We start from the raw sequence: 22,052 nt of genomic DNA, 5'->3' as shown, positions 1-22,052 counted from the left end.
TGAGCTACGTTTTTGTGTCAGCCTGAAAGGTTTCATGTAGTAAACTAATATTTAAGGGCAGATATGAGTGAGGAACTGAAGTGTGCACCCACATATTGTTTTAAATAGGTTTAAAATGTGTTTTTAAATCAATATTCTGAGAAAAGTCTTGCAGGTTGAATGTTAGATCTCCTGATTGTCAGATCATCATAAAGACATTCTTAACAATAAGGTTGCCAAAATGGGTTAATTGGAGTAAAGCCATAGAAGAACAATTTATCCTTCCCTGAAGAACTTTTCAGTTTTTTGTTTTAAATTTTGGCGTAAGTTTTTAAGGAACCATCCACTGAAAAGTGTTTTAGTGAACCATAAATGGTTCTTCTATAGCATCGCTCCAAATACACCCTCAGAAAGGAGGCTCTTCAAGGGCTCTTTGATAAAAGCAGTAGTTATATATAAACCCATGACAACTAAAAGAACAATCTGATGAGTTCTTAGCACAATGAAATGGTTCTGCTCTATGAAGGGAAAACAGTTGTATATGGTTCTTTAAAGAACTTTATATAGCACCAAGAGGGTTCCACTACAGTCACAAGTCAAAAACATTTTACTTTACTTTTTTCTAAGATATTAGGTAAGAAATTCTGTTGGAAAGCCTCCTCGTATGGTTTGCCATGTAAATGATGAACAGAAGAACGTCAAGTGTACATGTCAACTTTCGGTCCAGGGTAAATCAATAACAAGGTCCAGTAAGAGCCTGTGAATTTGCTGTTGGTGCTGGTGTGCCTTGAGTCCTGCTGCGCCACCTGACCCTCACAAGAACTCTTCGTTCCTTCTTTTCAAAGAAAATTGCGCTGCTCCAGTGTGGCTTATTTAGCCATGAAGCTCTCAGCGATTGATGGATGGAAGGCTTACGGTAAAGGCAGCGGATCCTGGACCAGCACCTTGGCACTGGCCTCACCTCCAGCTTTTCTGCTTTTCCCCCCTTCTCTAACGTCCAGTTTCCTATTCTAACACCTCACCGACTCCTTCTTCAAAGCAATCACTCGTTCTCTCTCCATCACTCTCCCCCCCAACCCGCCCCCACCCCCCGCGCCTCCTGTTATGAGTAAGAGAGTGCTACGTGGCGGGACGGGAATGCAATCGCAATAGCAATGGCACGGTGGGTGATGAGCGGTAAAGAGGCTTTGAAGTGCTGTATAAAGCATGGGGTGGGGAGGGGGGGAATCACCTGCCATAAAGAACACCAGAGGCGTGAGTAAGCGCCGAGTTATTCGTTCTGGCGCTGTTGTGGTTATGGGTCTCCGGGGAGGCCCCAGCAGGGCCCTGAGAGGGAACAGATCAGGGCCCTGGCCGAGCCAGAGGTGGAACTAATGGGCCCATGTGTGCACAGACACTTCTGAGGACCAGATGCGGGAAGGAGAAGGGTGCTGGAATTTTCACACCACGGCCCCTGTAGAGACAGAAAGAGAGAAACAGAGGCAGAACTCCTACAAATGCAACATCAGGCAGAACACACATGACTTTATTAAGTCATGCTAGCTGTAAATATATTGGAAAAAAAGCTTTTACAAAAAGGGAAAGCTGTTTTAGACTAAAGGACCACTTACAGGATATATAGGACACAAGATACAGGATACAATAAGATACAAGATACAATATTACATTATAATTATGTTTTGTTGATTTTCTAAGCAAATAGTAAGTCAACTCATCCTCTCCAGAGTGCACATAAATATGGCATGTTTCTGCAAATTTTAGTGCTTGATTTCTATCTATTTGCTTAACATTTTATTTATTAGTGATTAACATATTGGAAAAAAAGCATAAAATATGAAGTGTGCCTTAACTTTTGCTTTAACTTGTTCACAGGCTACATTTTATGCTTTTCCAATATGTTAAATTCAGCAAAGAAACAGTAATTTTGCATTAAAATGTGCAGAAATATGTTCTCTGTGGAGGACAAATCGACAAGACGTCATTTGACCAGTGGCTTTGACCCAAATTTTTTGCATACGACTGTAAAACACATTGAACTGCCTTTTCAAAAACCTGCTTATGCCCACGCCAGCCTCTGCTGAAACAATAAGCACATTCCACTCCAACTTTCATTTATACGACATGCAAGGTGAGCTATTCCAATAAATCCAGCTCAGGTCAAAATCTATCTGTTCCATATGATGTGCTTGTCCCTGTAAAAGTCACGTACAGACCCCATTGCTCTGGCTTCACTGTATTATTGATGCTGCCATGACCTTATGAAACTAACATCTTATTCTGACCGCTTAATGGTTACCATCTTTTGCTGCATTTATGTCGCCATGCGGCTCCATAAATCCTATTGAGGTGGCTGGAGAACAACTTTAGGAACTTATCTGAAGTGCAGCTCAATGTTAAGTTCGTGTTCATGAATGAAACACTGTACACTGTAGAAAAATATGCACATTTTTTGAGTTTTTGCAATTTAAACTCAACTTCTCAGGTGAATGTTACAATTCTAGTTGAGCTTACTCAAAAAAATCAACATGACTGCCTCTTTATAAGATGCTTTTTTGTTGGATTCCACTAGGACTCACACTAATGCATGATGTCTCCAGATTAAGAGGTGTGAGGACTGAATCCTGTGGCATTAACCAAGATTAGCAGTATTAAAGCAATATTAACCCTCTCAGGTCGACAATGTCACAAACATCAAAGGATGTCGTGCTTAAACAACCAAATATCTCATGAACACTGCATGCTGGACACTTTTTTTCCTGGATGACTAGAGTCCTTTGGTGCAATCATATCCCTTTCAGAAGCTTTGTAATCCATCCTTGAGCTGCACTGCCTTTTTGGAGACTTTGTAAAATAAATCCATAATAATAAATACAACACAGAATGTGTTCTGTGATTATATATACGTTTCTCCGTGTTGAAAAGAGTTATTGTTGTTGTTAGCATGGCTGATAGCCATCCACTGATGCCTTGGGTTGAGTCTGTCAAACAATCAGAGGCTGTGTTCCTGGTCTGACTAATCAGAGACTACTGTCTTTATGGTCGTATAACTATTTATACATTCATGTGACATCACTGGAGTATACATATTCTTAATAGCCCAGGTTGTTCTAAAGAAAAAAATCACATATAACTTGATTGTGCATTTCAAGGTTGAGGTTATACAAGCATTATTACACACAGAGACCAGGCGAACCAAAAATAGGAAAAAATGGCGTGGACCTCAGAGGGTTAAACAGTTTAAGCCTATAGCAATGCAGCCACTTTTTTTAATAAGCTCAACTTTAATCATATTGATTATGTCTTTAACTGAGCTGCAGTTCTAAAAATGTAGGTAGGAGAACTGTTGAGTAAACTACGTTTGAGCCAAGTTAAGATACCTCAGATCTTAAAGTTTTAAGTTGACCTGAATTTTTTACAGTTTACTACATGTCAGCCCAACTTAAAATCATCAGTCTACATATTATGAGTGAACTCATCCTGAGGACATTAAGAGTTCAACCAGCTCAAGCTTCTTAGTCTAGTTAAAAGTTCTCCTAAGTTTTAAGTACGGCATCTCAGTTAGATGAACAATATAGACAATAGATATTTTCACTCAATTTCCTCGTTACGTGGGACGCTTTCCATTACACAGTGCAACCAGGCATTTTCTGGACCCCCGGTTAAAGGACAGCTGTGGCATCACCACAGTCTCCTGATAATGGGGCAAGTGATTACACTTACAGTTAACTTTAACTGTAACAAAGCTGAAACTTCTAAGTTCATTGAACATCAGATAGATGTTTAAATAACAGAATGTAAGATATAGTTTGTTATTTTGTTAACTTGTTATTTGTTGTTTAACTTAAAAAAATAAGTTAAATAGCAAAGCATGTATATTTGGAGCACTAAGTCAGATTTAAATGCATCATTTTTAACCAATATTTTTCAAAATCTTCGGTCAGGTGAAGAAAGTGCTACATAGGTCAAAAAATGTTGTATTGGATTTTTTTTACAGTACACAAACCACAAGAGCTGTATTTTTAGGCCGATGCCACAAAAGCATGGTGATTGAATGGTAAGATGGAAGTGGAAGTGAACTCAAGGCTTGGGTTGAATTTGGTGAGAGGTCTCTGCTGGCACATCCTCATCCTCTCCATCAGTTCTGTTGTACTTTATCTGACGCTTCCATAATTCTTCTGGTTTTAATACTTTAATGCTTAGTACAATAGTTTCTCTTCTGTGCTCAGTGCCTTCAAGGAAAGTAAAAATGCACTTTGGATTCAGGCCACATCCGACTGCTGTAATCTCACAAACGTTCGATGGCAAATATTTGAGGACGGGGAACACAGAGTCAGTGGCAGCTGTAAAATGTCCAAAATGCCATACTTTACTTTCCTCTTTATTTATAGATTGGATTAATGTGGCTTGTAAGTCATTCATTTAGTCTTTCCATTTGGTCTCCAAATTGACTCTGTTTGATTTGCTGCACATTCATAAGTCAGCATTTCCACATAAAACAAGTCTTTACACTTTGCTGTTGGCCCACACTTCAGACCATGCTCAGGATTTTAGGGCTTTTGCACAGATTCGAGGTCAACGGTTGGTTTATAAACTGTGGCTAGAGGCGTTTAATGCCTTACTTGTAACAATTTACAAGTACAGGCTTCTGCCACATTAAACGAGTCAAAATGGGAGGGAAAGAGTGAAAGCAAACCTTTACATAATGAATAAAGTAGCAGCTAATAACTGCCTTATAAATGAATCCCTGGAGATCTGCTCTAGGTCTGAGCAGGAGTGAGGGAGGGAGAAGCTAAATGTGTGTTTCTCAAAGCAAAACACGTTTCCTGTTGTAAGCCAGTGGATGGTGGAACAGGCCAGGGAGAAATATTTTTAATGCCTCCAGAGTAAGCGGAACTGGAATATTCCAGGACTTCCAGGCAGTCCCGACTGCAAGGCTGGTCAGGTCCCAGGGTAGTTCATAGGCAATGGAGATAATGACACCATCCTTTTCCTGTCTGCCAGAATTCCTGAGGATAACTTCCTCCGGGTTGCAACCGGATCAAAGCCTAAGAGTTGTTGCACTCTTCCTACTGAAGCTCTAGAGAACAGTGTCTCACTTGCTATCTCCTTCTCAGTCCTCTTCTCACCTTCAACTTGTTTATCTCCATCATTCATCTTTTTATCTCAAAGGTTCAATATTGTAAAAAAGCCATCAGATACAGGACTACGCAAAAGTCAGAGACCACCCTTCATTTATTTAATTTCCAGTCAAGTACGAATTATCCATTTTTAGCACCAGGAAAGAAGCAGATAACATATATTCAACAGAAGCCTCAACAACTAAATATCTTTTTTATCAATATTTTGCATGTCTATGTTTTACCTTTATTACAGCTTTTTTTTTGGGATACTTCAGTTTTCCAAGAAATCCACATGGATATGTTTTCACACCTCCAAAGTTCAGTTTTAGAAGTTGGTTGCATTTTCTGCTTCTCATGATCCAAATAACCCCAAACACATTCAGTGATGTTGAGGTCTGGACCCTGGAGTGGTCAGTCCATTATTCTGAGAACACCAGCAACATCTTTGATTGGTACATTTCTTCTTTTCTCAGTAACAGCTTCTTGACAGCTACACGTGCTTTTAGACTTAGCATTGTCTTCTCACAGTGGGAAGTAGGACAGAAACATATGTGGATTTTTTCAGATCTGAAGCAAGAGTGGAGCTTGATTTTCTCCTCTCTCTCAAAGATGAAAGCTTTAAGATCTGTTTATCTGATGGCGTTTTGGTGGTCTACCAGGTCCGGCATAGATGTTAGGAATCTCAATTTCTCTGTCTGGCCATTTTTTTACTGGAAATAAAATAACATTTGCACAGTATGGTACATCACTTTAACTCAGCAAGTTTAGGGTCATTGGGATCAGGCGACAAACAGAGTGTGAGAGCGATAAAGTGGTGAGACACTGTTCTGATGACTGTGTCACGCATACACAGACAGGAAAGAGGGGTCAGTATACAAGACCCCATTTCTGGAATTTTCCTTGTCGGGTAAAGACATACTAGAATGATTCAGTGAACTGTTTCCCATTTGGATGACAAGCTTCTGATGACTCTGCCTGTTTTCCTCTCATATTCCACTAAGATGTTTTGCAAGTTCTTACAACAGTGTTTGGGCCAAGCCGTAATGCAATCAAGACTCTTTGTTTCATACACAATGTTTTCTTTTATTATATTGTTTAACTATTCTATGTGTCTCATATGATCAGTACTGATTACTAGAAATAAAGTCATTATTTTGGCTTAAGAATACAGAGGCCTGTGGGAGTGACTCAGGGAATGTTCACACTTGGCCTGTTTAATTCGACTGAACCAAATGATGTGATTGCACTGAAAATCTAGTTCCTTTACACGGGTGAGAACATTGCTATTGGAGCCCTGATCCATACCAGATTGCTGGCCCCAGCTTTCTGAGTAGGTTGCTCCTGGCCCACTTCCCCATGGTTTATTGGGACTGAAAATGACCCACACTTTGCAATCACAAGACATTCCAGCACCTTCGGGGAAAGGCATATACCTTCTTGTGATTACTTGTGTGCTTGAAGTCATCTTCCACTCTGCAACATCCAAGAATGCAAGTACCAAGAATGATTTGCGGGTTCGGACCGTGCCTTCAACATGTGGTGGTAGTATGAGGAAAGACTGATTGAGGGAAAGGAGAGAACTCTGAGAACTTGGGCTGGAGCTGTAGGTGGCTTCTGCCTGTAGCTAGATCATCACAGTGACAGATTGTGCCACCTTTGGCCTGCATTACTTTGAACAAAAGCAACTTTGTTCTAGACCCCCCTCCCCCCCGAACTGAATTTAGTCCTAATCACCATCGTTTGTTCTGAGACCTCCTCCAGACTGCAATAGGTCCACTTGTTGCATAGCTGCATTGCACAAAGCACAAAGATAATCATGCTACATTACTAAGGTTACTTGTTTTACCCATTCTGATGCTCAGTTGAACACAAACTGCTGCTAGTTTTGCTGCTAAACGGCAAACTTAATGTATCACATTTCACTTTCTGGCAGTCTGATTGTCAAATCTGGGTTTGGCAGATGCTAGAACGCTACCTAACAAAATGCATAGTGCCAACAGTAACGTTTAGTGGAGGAGGAATAATGATCTGGGGCTGTTTTTCAGGGTTTTGGCTGGGATCCTTAGTTCCAGTGCAGGGGCAGTGTTAATGCTACAGCATTAAAAAACATTTTAGACAATCGTATGCTTCTCAGTTTGTGGGAATGTCAGTTTTTCTTAATGAGTTTGGTGTAGAGGAACTTCAGTTGCCTGCACAGAGCCCTGATCTCAACCTTCTCAACATCAGTGCCTAACCTCAAAATTGCTATTTTGACTGATTGTCCACAAATTACCACTGACTAAAATCTTGTGGAAGATTTTCCCAGAAGAGTGGAGGCTGTTATAATTTGGCACATTGTTCACATGGCGAAAAAACAAATGGGCAGAATACCTATCAAAAAGAATATGAATCTAATGAAATCTCATGAAATGGGCAAGCTGTGACATTCTGCAAGATGCTCCACTTTGGAAAAGCGAAAGGAGAATGGAGAGAGATTTTGGAGATGCACCTCCACACGTGATGAAGCACAAAATAAATGGGTGTAATGTCTTGAAGTCCAAAAAAAATATCCTTTGCTCCTTGCAGAACGGGCAAACTGGGCTACTTTCCATTCTGGAAAAGTGAAGTTAGCGTGGAGAGCTTCATCACTTCATTCGGAAGCTGAAACTTTAAATGCTTCCACATATAAATTGTATGTTCAGTTTGAGCCCCATTTGAGCTTTTGGAGATTCTAATCTCTTGACGTGGGTGAGAAAGTTCCATTAACTGTGACGTGACCAATATGTTATCTTGGCTGTTGCCATGCCAACGCCAGGGATGACAAAGACTGATCAGTGAGTTCATGATGCCAACAAAAGTTTGCAACGGTCTAATAGAGGGGCTGATTAAATAATGTCGCATTTTCGCCACATGAAAAATCGGGTGGGGGGTCAATTTAGTGTCCATGGTTTTGGGATGGAATGTCCAACAAGCTCATATAAGTGTGATGGTCAGATGTCCACATACTTTTGCCATATTTGCATTTGTACAGCATTTAGATGCAGACTAATTTTATTTAGCGTCCATTTTGTGAACATGCAAAATTAGTCCTTTAATGTTTAATACGAGATGGCTGTATAGGTCAGTAACACTGGAAAGTGTGTCCTCTGGGCAGCGTCCTGTGACCACTAATGAAGGATTATAAGATGACTCAAATTGCGCAGCAACAGATGAGCTACTATCTGTGATTTACATGTACAAAGTGAACCAACAAGGTGGGTGTGTCTAATAGGGTGGGGTGTGTCTAACATCAGTGTCACAGCAGTGCTGAGAATGGTCCACCACGCAAATAATACCTGCTCTGTGGTGGTCCTGTTGGGGTCCTGAACAGGGTAAAAGGGGGCTAACAAAGTATGCAGAGAAACAGATGGACTATAGTCTATAATTGTAGAACTACGGTAATGGAGTATATGGTAAGTGGAGCTGATAAAATGGACAATGAGTGAAGAAACAAGGCTGATCAGTGTACATTCACAGCCATGAGATTGCAGCAAAGGCCAAAAAACTTGTCTTGTTCTTTTCTTTCTTATTCCTCTATTCTCTTGTCCTCTCCTCACAGTGATGCTGTCTTCATAAGGTGCGATTATGATAGACATGTGGATGGGCTGTGTGTCAGCTTGCTGACATGGAATCAAAGCTCAAGCTCACTGCCAAGTTCAGAGATGGAATCCATACAGGATGGGGAGCTCTGGGCTGGGTTAGACAATAAAATCACACTTACTGTGGTAGCTGGCAGAGACATGAGCCCATCAGAGTAGCTGTTCCACGGAAAAACAGATGACTGAGCTATCAAAAAACGATTGCCTGACATTGTCAGTCGGCAGCAGTGATTAGAGCTATGTAAAGTTGTGAACAGCTATTGTGTCATTGCAGAGAACTGACTGCCAGAATCCTTAAAACTCACTGTGCCTATTGATTCTGAGAAATCTTTAACATGCACATTGTCCTTTGAGTACCTCACTAACTACCAATGTTTTGATTACGTAAAATTCCCAAAATCGTTCATGCTATTTCCCAGACTTGTTCCCGTCTGTGGGAAACATCTCTGGTCTTGGCTGTCATCGCTTTGGTGGTGCAGTAAGTTGATTATATTTGAGTGTCAATGACCCAAACTTTGACTTATTCTGGGAGTGTTCTTACTTCCCATTCTTTGGCAAAGCAGGTTCTCTCTCTCTCTCTCCCTCTCTCTCTCATTTGACATACAAATACTTGTTCTCTCACAGACACACACAAACACTTTGGCTTAGTTTAACAAATAATTAGGTATACGCCAATCATGAGTTTTAATGGCCAATTCCAGTTCCGATTTCTTTAAGCCAAATTGGCCAATAGCTGATTTTTATTGGCCTTGTTTTTGTTTTTTTTTGTTTTTCTGTTTTTTAACCAGAAGCTCACACTGTGTGGGTTAAATGACACACTAACACATTTCCAGTACTTTCTGTTAGCCAAAAGTCTCAATAGAAATAACATTATTTGCTCTCAAATAAACTAAACTGCCACATTAAATTCATAAGTGAAAAATCAGTTGCCTATTTAAATAACATGAATCAAATAAACGGCTGCATCGAAAGTAAGAGGCTAATGGATATGTAGCGCAATGAGTCCTGCATGATGATGCTATGACATCTTGGTACAAGTGTTGCAGCAGCATTTACTGACCTACCCGGTAACAAAATTACTGTAAAATTAAAGTAATTAGTGGCTACTGGCTGCATTACTTGCATTAGATTACTGCAGCATTTTAATAGCAAATACTATTAAAATAACAACGTATACTGTGACTACACAGTCACCTGGGCCACTAGATTACTGTGATGTAACTGTTATTCTGTTGTACTCTTAACACTTAATAAACTGAAATTAAAATACAGCAATCTTCTGTACTTCTTCACATTATACCTCAAATATGCATTTTTTTAAAATGAGAATCTTTTGTAAAAATGCAAGACAGATCAGCCAAAATCCAAAGTGTCGAAAGCTGTGTTCTAGCTCTCCTGTGCTGTTATATGTGATTTTTTTGTTTATTTACCGTAATAACTGTTTATTCTGTTGAGCACCAGCTGCTGAGTAACCATTCACTTTACTCTGCAGTTTGTACTTTAGCACATACAAAAACAGAAAATGAAAACATTACATAACTTTAACAAGAGAATATTTGACCTGCTGCCCGTTTAGTCAAATTCTGAAGGACAGTGATAGCAGGACTGTATCAAATTCTAAACCTGTCATTGACCATAAGTGAGCTTTGTGGTCAGTGGCTATGATGGAAAAACAACTAAATAAATACAAATTAACCAGAAACAGAATATAATTCAGCAAACAAGATGAGCTGTGAAATGCTTTATAGACCAGCTGGAACAAAAACATTTTCAGGTTAATCTCTGCAGTATTAAAAAGCTGAGCTGAACCTGATATTGCAGATGGCAGATTACGTTGATGTGATAAAACATTCCCTCTGCTGTTCTGCTGCTTAAACATCTCATCAACTTAATACTGCTTGGTTAAAATTTTGTTCTATCAGTTTTTTTCTAGCATAGACTAATTGCTTCCTTACTTGATGCCTCCAATGCTGAGTGTGTTGATGCATTAAGCATCTTACTAAAAAAAGTACAACTCATTTTCATGTCACTCTGATGCTCAAAATCTACCTTTGCTGTTCAGTACACTCTCAGAAATAAAAGTACGAAACTGTCACTGGGGCAGTACCCCTCTTGTCACTGGGGTGGAACCCTTAAGGGTACATCTCAGTACCTTTATTCAGGGAACATAATTGTACCATAATCCATTGAAATTATATTGTCTAAGTTGTACTGACTCCACAAATACTGTCTCGTCTCCAGGCTTTTACTGTATTGTCATGTTTTAAAACAGTAGGTCATGAAAAGTAACCTGAAAAAAACTTACTTATGATACACTATTGGAGCTCAAAACCACTGTTGAGGGAACATTTACATTGTTTGTACTTAGATGAAGGAAAAATGTACCTGCACAGAACCTTTATTTCTAACAGTGTTGTCACCTCAGAATGTGAAATCAGCTTCGAAGGGCAGTCATCAGAAATGTGTTCGTAGAGAGTCCAGAGAGGTGATAGGTCTGGAATTGGACTTCCCCATGGCTGAACACTTTGAAAGCATTACAGCTGAAAGAGACATCTGACCTGGGGGACTGATTACTTTGAAAGCTACCTTTGATGTTTCATTCTGGGATAGTGGACGCACAGCCAGACCACTGTCCTGCAATCATCGACAAAGTGCCATGCAATGTCATTGTAGGAACTTTAACGATGGGTGGAGGAAAGACGCCGGGAGCAGGTGTGAAGACGGAGAGCTTTCTTTTATTATTATTTATACACAACGCAAAACACTCGGCTTTTCAGCCCTACAAAGTAAGATAAGACGCTCGCTGGGACTTTTCAGTCCTTTCTTTTCTTTCTTTCTTTCTGGTTCACCTCAGTTCAGTTCAGTTCAGTTCAGTTCAGATCAGCTCTCATGCCTTCATAAGTCTCCTCTCTCTGGGCTCTGCCACCTACTGAAGGAAGAGATGGTTATAAGTAGGCTGGCAGAAACAAGGCACAGGTGAACATAATCAGCTACTTAGCCCACTGGTTCAGCCAGACTGGCCTCTCCGTCCCGCATTCGACGCTCGGCCATGCCCCCTTCTCCGCAGTCATCTTAAGTCTTTGTTACAGCTTGCAGGGGCCCACAAGGAAACATTATGTCTTAGAGTAACATCGCTACCATGAGGATGACGACCATCAGCTAGCCAACTAGCCAGCTTCATATAACTGTCTCATTACTATAACAACTGGCAGCGCACCATGACAGGTATTAGATAATTAATCAAAAGTCTTACACTCTTAAAAAAGATGGTTCTTGGGGGGTTCTTTAGTAAAGGGAATGATTCTATATAGAACCATTTCATGCTTAAATGGTTCTTTGCATAGTAAAATTGTTATTCAGATGGATGGAAAATGTGTTGTATATAACACTAGATTAGGGTTCTTCTGTTGTTATAAGCCTGACATCGTAATAATAGCAGAACCTTTTTTTGCTGCTATATAGCACCATTTTTAAAAAGGTTCTATATAGAACCATATACAACACAGTATCCATTAATCTGAAGAACGATTTCACCATGCAAAGAAACATTTAAGCATGAAACGGTTCTACATAGAACTCATGTCACTAAATAGAACCATTTCCCTTACTAAAGAACCCTTGAAGAAGCATCTTTTTAGAGTGTGCCTTTTACAGCACTATGTCTAGGATACAAGGGCAGACTGAGACTTTCTCAATGCTTTTTTCACAATATTGAACTTTGTCTCTTCACAAGACTCAACTTTACTGCTTACCTAGCCCTCTAGCTTAATAAGTAGTAGCCTATGTTAGGAATGAGCACAACTTATGGGAACAGTTGAGGAGGGTAATGCTGTGTTTACATGTTATCTTTGGGGGAAAAGCATGATTCTGTGCAGAGTTAATGTAAAACAGTGATGGTACATGACTAATGGCAGCATGCAGCTGTGTAAATGTTGCTCTGGCTGCTAAAAACAAATCAAAAGAGAGATTTAGCATTCATTTTTATTTATTGAAGGTGGAAAGTGGCACAAGGATGCAGGAACTCTGCACCTTTGGATTCATCCTGGATTATAAGACCACAACACAATATTTTAATTTCAATTTTGATATTTCTATTTTTTTTTGAGCAGTTAGAAATCTTCTGGGGCCTGGCTTCCAACTGGGGGGGTGTAGGCCCTTTTAGCCACCACCCGTAACTACTCCCTTGTCTAGTACTGTACTATGTACTTGCACAAGATCATAAGAAACTTACTGCTGTTTTGCTTTGTCACTGTCTGAAGAAAAACAAGTATCTCCAAAACACTCTTACCTTTCGATGTAAGACAATGTAAAGAGATTTTATTTAAAGTGATTTTAGAGCATTTCTATTGGTCCATGAATCATGAAATTTTTACACAACGTAAAGGACAGCTGGTGTGTTGAAAAGATGTAGAGAAATAAAAATTTTCTTTGGACAGCAACTATATATGTAATTACAAATTACTTTTAGGCACATAATGAATTAAATTTACATCTACATTTGTATTCTGTATTGACAGGTTTCAAAAACTGCCAAGCATGGTAAAAAACACAAAGCATGGTTTCACTTTCAACAAAACAGACCTGTACGCATAACAATAACTTTTCATCCAATTCAAATTATGATAAAATATCTTCCACTATCAGAGATAAATATGGTGTCAACTGACAGAATTAATCCACTTAGGTGCAATGAATTATGAATATAAAATTACCATATGCTCTTTTATTACTGGTGATAACTTCTAAAAGTCCAAATTTCACCATAGCAATTATTTTGTAAATTCAATGCCTCAAATATTATTTTAAGATTAGGTTGTCAAACTACTACAACACGCAAAATGGTTAGATCTATTTATCAAGGACTTTAGTCCAGATCATTGTTGTCGACTCCAACTATGATGCAATGCGGCTTTGCTTCCAAGTCGTCCACAAGTAAACACAGCACCAACAAGTGAGCCCCTGGCTCCTAGTGGCCCCATCCCAGTTCCTCCAACCACCAGCAAAGGTGAAGAAAGCAGAACAGGAGCGAAAAAGAGAAAGCAAGCGAGCAATGTTGGAATGTGGGAAGGAGCAAAGCCCTCTTTGGCAGAATCGGGTCTTGTTTGCTCAGCAAACGCTGCGGTCCTGTACATGGTTGTTTGTGGGGGAAATGCCCACATTGTTGGGCTGCGGGACCCTGGTTACAGGGGAGCGGAGGCCCCCCGGTAGGCAGGTTTGGAGAAACAACAGGATGAAGGTCAGCTAATATTGCGGTTAATTCCACTTCCCAGTCCCCATGACACCCAGTGGGGGTTTATTTGAAGATCCCAGACGTCAAAGTCACTAAGCACTTTGTTTGGCCGGCGAGCGCTACGAGTTGGTGCCAGTCCTCAGGGATATTAATGTATTCTGATGAAACAGGGCGACAGGGATCACTAGAGAAGGGATGGAAAATTCCACACTCTCACCACCGTGTTGTGTTTTTCTCTGCACTTGTTCTTCGGTCTTCTTATTTTACCATCTTTAAGAGCTGCTTTTGTTGTTAGACTACATTTGTAATGATAACGGCACATAAACTCTATTTGAGATCAAGTCAAGAGTCATTTTGCCATTTTGTTGTACAACGTATGTTACATAATTATCAAAGTACATCATTGCACAAATAAACACATGGCTACATAATGTTTGCATTTACATTTGATACAATCTGTATCACCAGGTTTGAGTCTGACATTGTCCCCTTTGTTTCAGTGTCAGAAAAACGGACAAAACATGGCAAAAATGTAACAGGTAATTTTCTTTCTGTAACCAAGACTGTGTGCAACAATATTTTTTTTAGTAATATCAACACACAAGAAAATGTCTCCTCTTCTTTCATTTCTCACTCATTTGATACTCAGTTGTAATGGATGTTTTTCTCTCTGTTAAACAAGACTGTGTGTGCAAGAGTAATATTTTTACTAAAGAGGAATTCCACCAACTTTTAAAAACCCCTGCATAATTCAGTTGTTCAAATGCACAACAAAGGAATTCAGAGTTGTTTTGATATGTTTTGATATGAAATGGTGCATTGTAGAGAAATGTACTGACTCTGATTTCTTTACAGTGGTGGTGATGGAAACCGGACGTCATGGTGTGTACAACACAAAAACAGCCATCTTTCTAACTATCTAAAAATGACCAGAGAACCTAAATGTGTGATGATAAAATATCTGATTCTCTGGGTAGTATGTTGCCATACAACAAGCTGCATGTACCACTCCACCAAGGTCAAAACCATATCACAAAACTATCATAAAGCAACAGGCAGCATCAGGCAGCATATTTACATTCATTTAATGTAATAACTTTCTGTGAGGGAGCTTTTATGGGCATTAAACTCTTAAACTCTTTAGATGTCTGGTTCCTCTCACCACCACTGAGAACAGTTGAGGAATGTTATTCCAAAATGCTATATATCCGTTTGTAATTTTGGATATAAGAAGTTTTTGAAAAGAATAACAGCTGACATATAATGTGAAACACATTTTTATTTCTTTAATAAAGCTGATATAAATCACAATATAGCATTGATATTTCTTGTATGTGTAAAGCTCACTCCCAACAAACATACAGTATATCATGAAAAAAGAATGTCCTTGAAAGTGGTCTATAATGTGGTTTAGACTAAAAGCCTTCAAATCTGACTTAGTAAGTTTCTCTAGAACAGCGCATTTCACAACAAACCACTCTGAATGACTTTTTCTTCATCTTAATGCTTTAGTTTTGAAGTAATTTTGGAAAGAAATGGTGGAATTCCTCTTTATATTCATATCATAAGAACATATCTTCTCTTTTACTTAAGTTTTGAATCTGCACTTTCATCATAAATTCTCTACTGTTTATGAGATGTGAGTGAGAAATAAAGAATCTAAAATAACAACATGCTTTTGTTGTCACCAGGGACAGTTACAACTTATTTGATTTATGAGGTTCTACAGGAATGTGATTCACAGACTGTGCAACAAAGTCAACTGAAAATTTTGTCTTATTGTTTTCCAACTGAAATAATTTCTCCCTCCTAATTCATCTCTCAAATGATTCTCCCTTCCTGATTCCCACCCACCAGTGAAGGCTGTGTGAAGAGCACCACGGCTTTTAGGGTGGCCCCCACTGATTGGCAACGAGAGCAGCGTCGCACCCCCACATATAATAAATGGAACTTAAGATGCATTAGCAAATTGTCTTAGCCATTGTTTATTTTCAGCCTTGGAATATAGCTAGCAGGGAAATGGGGGGGGGGGAGATATAATCCACAAATCCCCCCGCTGTGAAGTGGCTTAACCCTGTATGGAAATGTTAATGAGATAAAAAAGAGAATCCAACCTCACATTCCTGAGGAGTGCTGAGGAGTCCGGGCTGCTCTTATGTGCATAAGAGGCGTCTTTGTAGCTCTGTCTCATGAGCAAGAAATTAGTGCTGAAAGAGAGAAAGAAACGAAGAGAATGAGTGAAAGGATAAGAGAAAAAAGGACAGAGGGAGATGCTGAAGGTGTCGGATGTTAAATGATCGGGGTTTTGTGTGTGCGTGTGTGTGTGTTAGGATGAAGCACCTCTTTTAATCCTGATGTGATTTAGACTCCATTAAAGCATGAGGGCATTTATCTTGTATCTTTCAGGGAGCAACTTTGGCACTCAGGGTTTGAGACACTTTGGGAAAGGAGAGGGGGACATTTAATGAAAGTAATTTAATAAATAAATATTGTATTAATGCTCTTGTTTCAAAAAGTTCAAATCTTAGGTTAAAATCTTTAAAGAAAAGCCTTAAGCAACATAATCCAGTCAGGATGGTTTTATCAGTCTTCCATTGGTTAGGCCTTCAGGAGCTAGACTGAAGGACTTACATGTTTGATTCACCATGTGTGTAATTAGGAAGTGACACTGGAATCAATCAATCAATGTTTTGATTTACAGTAAGGGACCAAACAACTCCAGGCCTTCTGAAAACTCATGATTGACTGTAAACAGCTGACTGTAGCCTAGTCATTAGGGTCCTGTCAGCTGTTAGAGATTGAAATCTTCACTAAAGAAGACTGACTGCAGACTGCAATCTGCAAAAAAGTAATGTATGGCTCATTCTATCAAATTGGTTCAAAGATTTCAAGTCTCATTTTGGACTTTTAACTGACTTGGACTTCAGACTAAAATACTTTTGCTTTGAGTGACTCTATACCTTAATTATGTTGATTTTATCAAAATTAATGACTGAATACCAAAACAATCATAACAATACAGAATCAACACCAAACGTTTTGGTAATGACTGTTTCAGTAGGGACAACCTTAGCTAATTTTGGGCAGAACTCAAAAACATTTGCCTGTACATGACTGGCAAACACAGCTTTGAACAGCTGTAAACACATAAAAATCATAATATTCGTCATTGAAACACAAAAAAGTTGTTTTGTTACATGCTGATTTTCAGGCTTTGGGACACATTTACTTCAATAGGATGTGGTGGTTATAAAGATCTAATTGCTGTCCATGTCAAATAATGCCTCTGGTTAAATAGATCATAACATAATCCTTATTAATATCTAAGATCTGAATACTTATTGTTTTTGTTTTGTTATTTTTTTTTAATTTTACTGTGGAACTGCTGTTTGGACTAATCCAGTAGAATCGTCCATATGTGTTACATTTACAGATGTTAAGATATACACTACTGTACAGTAGTAATATAAATGTCTTAGACACCCAAGAAAATTATATTTAAAGGAAAAAGCTATTTTTTGAGCAGTAAATGTTTATGTGCTCAAAAATACCAGCATTAAAATAAAAACAACAAACAATAGGCAGTGATTTTATGTACATCAACATACTTAACCATTTCCAAACTTCTTTTTGAGACAGCCCAGCATTATTTGTAGCTATCATCCAGTACCTGTTGGCTTATCATCAATGCTTCACTGATCCCACAAAGGAGCTTCCAGAAATTAGCATTATTCTTGCAGTGGTAATCAGATGAGCAAAGACTGCTTACAAAGCAAATTAAAAGGTTGTTGCATTCAACATTGCTATTTATTGATATTTATCAGCTCATACATCTGACAAGCACCAGGTTTGTCTCACTTCACAACAAGTATTCAGCAGGACCTACTTTTATTCAGCTTTATTTGTATCATGTTTGACATTTTCTCATGTTTAATTTCATAACACCTCAGACTCACAGCTGATTGATTGGTACTGTTGTTTTCTTGGTTGTTGATGGTCCGATCTAAGGGCCTAGCTCTGAGAGTCATAGCTCTTGGCTGATACAGAGTAAGCATTCATTTCTTTTCCAAACTATTGACAAGGTGAAATCTCTATTTCTGATCTACCAGAAACAGCATCAGTGGAGATTAAAGGCACTGACAAACTGAGCAGATCTGAGCAGCAGGGTCTTTGGAACTAGGGTCTTGGGCCAACAGCATCAGGCTGTCCCCACTTTTTTCTATCTGGATTGTGATGTCCAATGTAGTGGCACAGTGCCCGTCATTACATGGTAGAGAGAGCTTTAGTAAAGAGCATGCTGGTCAGTGAAAATCGTTAGGGTGGGGACGTTTAATCAAGGTGTTTCAGCCAGGATCCTACCAGAAAAAAAAAAACATATTGTTGCTATGAACAATGCTAAGAAATTTGTGTCTTTATAAATGGCATCTTTATTCACATCTCCCTTTATCTGGTCAATTACCAATATAATTGATGTAAAATGTAATATGTAAAAGGCAGCATATGTATAAGAAAAAATAGAGTTCACATGTCTTACCTACACACATGTAAATTTTCAAGATCAGTTAAGCCCTTTTAAAATTCCCATAGCGTTATAGACAGTATATAGTATTTTGGCACATCAGTTTTCTGTAACTTCTTCTTAAAACCCACTTACGCAGTTTTCACAAAGATTCTGAAATTCACCAATGTTTTCTTAATTGGCATTTATTTTTTGGTAAGAACAGAATCCACACAACTCAAGAGCACAAAGGTGCGAACAGTTCTATGATTAAAGAACGTCATAAATCTAACGTAGACTTTTTCTTAGGACATTCCTCAAGAACACATTTAGGAAAAAACCTGTGAAGATATTGATGAAGGGTTCATAAACAAAAGCTTGGCTGTACTCCTGAGTGGATAACTCACATCCAGTCAGGGTGGAAACGGCTCAATTAATGACACAAATTACCATAAATTCAAATGTCAAATATCCAAGTATGTAATGGATTTTACTTATGTTCTTCCAGCTTTCAAAAGCAGGCAGAGCAGTTTAGTCCCAGTGAGGATGCTCTGTTTCGTAACACTTGCAGCTGAAGCCAATTACAATTTAGTGAATCTTTTATTCTTCCAAAGGATGAAGTTGCACCAGCACCATGAAACTACTAAGAAGTGCACCAGAACATAAGCTAAGATGGTATGTAAATGTCTTATTTTACAGAGGGTTTGACATAAGGCAACATATGCTAAGAAGCTAACGCTAGCTTTTATGCTAGCAGTGACTATGTTTTTGCTCACTCAGCACAGAAAATGAAAAGCTTTTTTTTTTAATTCTACTCATTATTCTGTGTAAATGTAGAGATTTGTGTGAATGTGTGCAGATTAGCACAATTTATCATTTCATTTCAGCCAACAAGCTAACTGGGAAGAAGAGTAGCTACGTAGCTGTAACAATGAACCTCCCAGTGAGTAATTGAAATCAAGTGCAGGTTTATTGAAGAATTCGAAGAATCGCAAACACAGACAGGCAGGGTCAAAACCATGAGAGCTTCACATGAGATAAGGCAGAAAGTCCAAAACCACAATCCAGATATCAATAACGTAATCCAGGAGCAAGGGGTCAAAACCAGAGAATACATACAAGGAATATACTGCGCAGAATCACGAGGAAAACCTTAACAAGACTTCGCACCGAGCTTAGTGTACGACTAAGCCCAATAATGGCCTTCTGATTAGAGACAGGTGTCAGCATGCTTCAGTACTCAGGTGAGTGAGATCTCTGTTGGCGTGGAGGGGAACCAGCAACAGATGTGACTGTAGCCTAGTTAGATGCTGTAGACTGACATAAATTGACCGAAAAGACTATTATATCATTAATTATGGTTATTATAATACTTTCTGATGTCTCTCGAACAGGTGAAAAATGGTTCATGTTTGGGTCAATTCTATACTCTTAAAAAAGATTTCTTCAAGGGTTCTTTAGTAAAGACAGTGGTTCTATATAGAATCATGAACACTCAAAAGAACCATTTCCATGAATAAATGATTCTTCAGATTGACTGAGAACGTGTTGTGTATGGTTCTGTATAGAACATTTTTGAAAAGGGTTCTGTATAGCACTAACAGAAATTCTGCTATTGTTATGATGTCAAGCTTGTAACGATAGAAGAATCCTTTTTAGTGCAACATAGAACCCTTTTCATTGTTATGTCAATGATATGTAGCAGAGTTCAAGTAAAGTGTTACTGAACTTTCATGGGTCTCAAAATTATGATTTTAACTTTTAACATTATGAATAACCCTTCAACTTCAACACTTCAAGTATTCTGTGCATGTTGTTTTGTTTTTTTTAGTGTGTCATGAGTGCAACAGGGCTAAACAGAATAAAACCAGCATGCAAACAATGAAAATGACCACTGGGTTACATTCCATCCTGGGAATTTAGCAAAACTCTTATTTTATGTTTTTACAAGTTAGATAGTTTTGTTTGTATTTGTGATTATTACACTTACAAGTTAACTACTATAGCTTATGTTACCTAAGTCCAAAAACAATGAAAATATATTTCTCTGAGAAGCCCACAGTTCCCCTTCAGCATCCCAGACTTTTGCTATTGCGATAGCTGTGACTTCTGAAGGTTAAGTTTCACCCCTTCTTGCCAGCATGTGAAAATGTTCATTACGTCCTATTGGGGTGTCCCTTGGCAAGTGCCTTTTGACAAACACACTGGCTCGGGTGAGAAAACGACAAGGACGGCCGTTCTCATGAAAATCAGCAGCTCTAGGGCAAACAAAACAACATCTGAGGTGGCAGGAGTCCGATTTACAGAGGGTTAATGCTGGAGACGAGGGGCCCATGAGCCCACATCACTGAAAAGGACCTCAATGCCATACAGCAGAGAGAGAGGGAGAGAGAGAGAGAGCAAGAGAGAGTAAGAGAGACCCCCTCAAAATACAACACACAAAACCCAGCTTTGGCTCCTGAGTCTTAACAAAATGAAAGTGATCAAATTAGCGTTGGACGCTAGACTTTAAGAAGTTAAATGAAGTCTCTCATGGAGTCACTTCCCACCAAGGCACAGGGTGAGAAAGCAAGAGAGGAGCTCTCAGGGTGAATTAACAGTCGTCTAGTGTAGCTAAGGGGGGTGGGGGGAGGGAGAGAGAGGTGATTTGAGAGGTTCTCAGTGAAGGACTCAAACAGGGTCAGCAGAGTTCTTCTCACCAGAAGCTAATCCTGGCTGCCAGTTGCAGCCAAGCCAAGGATCCCATCATGGGTCCCCATGGTGGCGTGAAGCTCGAGTGGTCCTGCACTTAAGTTTTTTTTTTTAACGGCGATATACTGGGCTGAGAGAATGATGGTAGCACAGAAAGGCCATTGAAATGGAAACTGATTGAGGAGAACATAAGAAGGACATTCATTTTTGTACATTGCACTAATTGAGGTCACTGGCGGTTGTGCATGGAAAAATGACATACGGCTGGAAAGGGAAGGTTTTGGCTATGATAGTACTGTAGACGAATGACCATAACAGATATCCTAAAGTGGTTACTAGTTTGTGACCTTCTTGGACCCTACTGACTTCTTCACAGGTTCACCAAGAGCACTCACAAACAACCGGAAAATGTTTTAGGAGTTGCCTGATGCCTGTTAACAGAAACACAATAGTGGGAGTGTGTCTGGAATTAATGTTTTCAGAATGGGCTGGTGTGTGATTGTGTATGGGTGCCTATGTCCCTGCCACCCTCGGAATGTGACCCAGGAATGCTGGACACAGATGAAGACATATCCTTAGCTTATTTTTCTCAGCCATGTCCTGAAGCCCCATAAAAGGAAATGGTAAACAATTATTGTTGACATGAGAAATCCTCCGAATCTCTGAACTGGTAACATAAAATATGGAAATGGAAAATGGAATTCCGGCCTAAATACTTTCTTGAAATGGAATTCCTGCATAAAACTAGATATTATGATGTTATATGTCATGTTATGTAAAATTCTGTAGCATAGCAGTTTATCATGTTGCCTCTTTGGAGCAACTGATTCATAAATTCAGAAATTTACATAGTTTTCATGTTTTTGTTCTCTCATTATATTGCCTAGAGTGCATTACTTCCCATGTGTCTTACTCTA

Source organism: Colossoma macropomum, unplaced genomic scaffold (assembly GCF_904425465.1).
Source record: "Colossoma macropomum unplaced genomic scaffold, Colossoma_macropomum, whole genome shotgun sequence".
NCBI classification, from domain to species: Eukaryota; Metazoa; Chordata; class Actinopteri; order Characiformes; family Serrasalmidae; genus Colossoma; species Colossoma macropomum.
Note: the sequence above shows the minus strand (reverse complement) of the source record.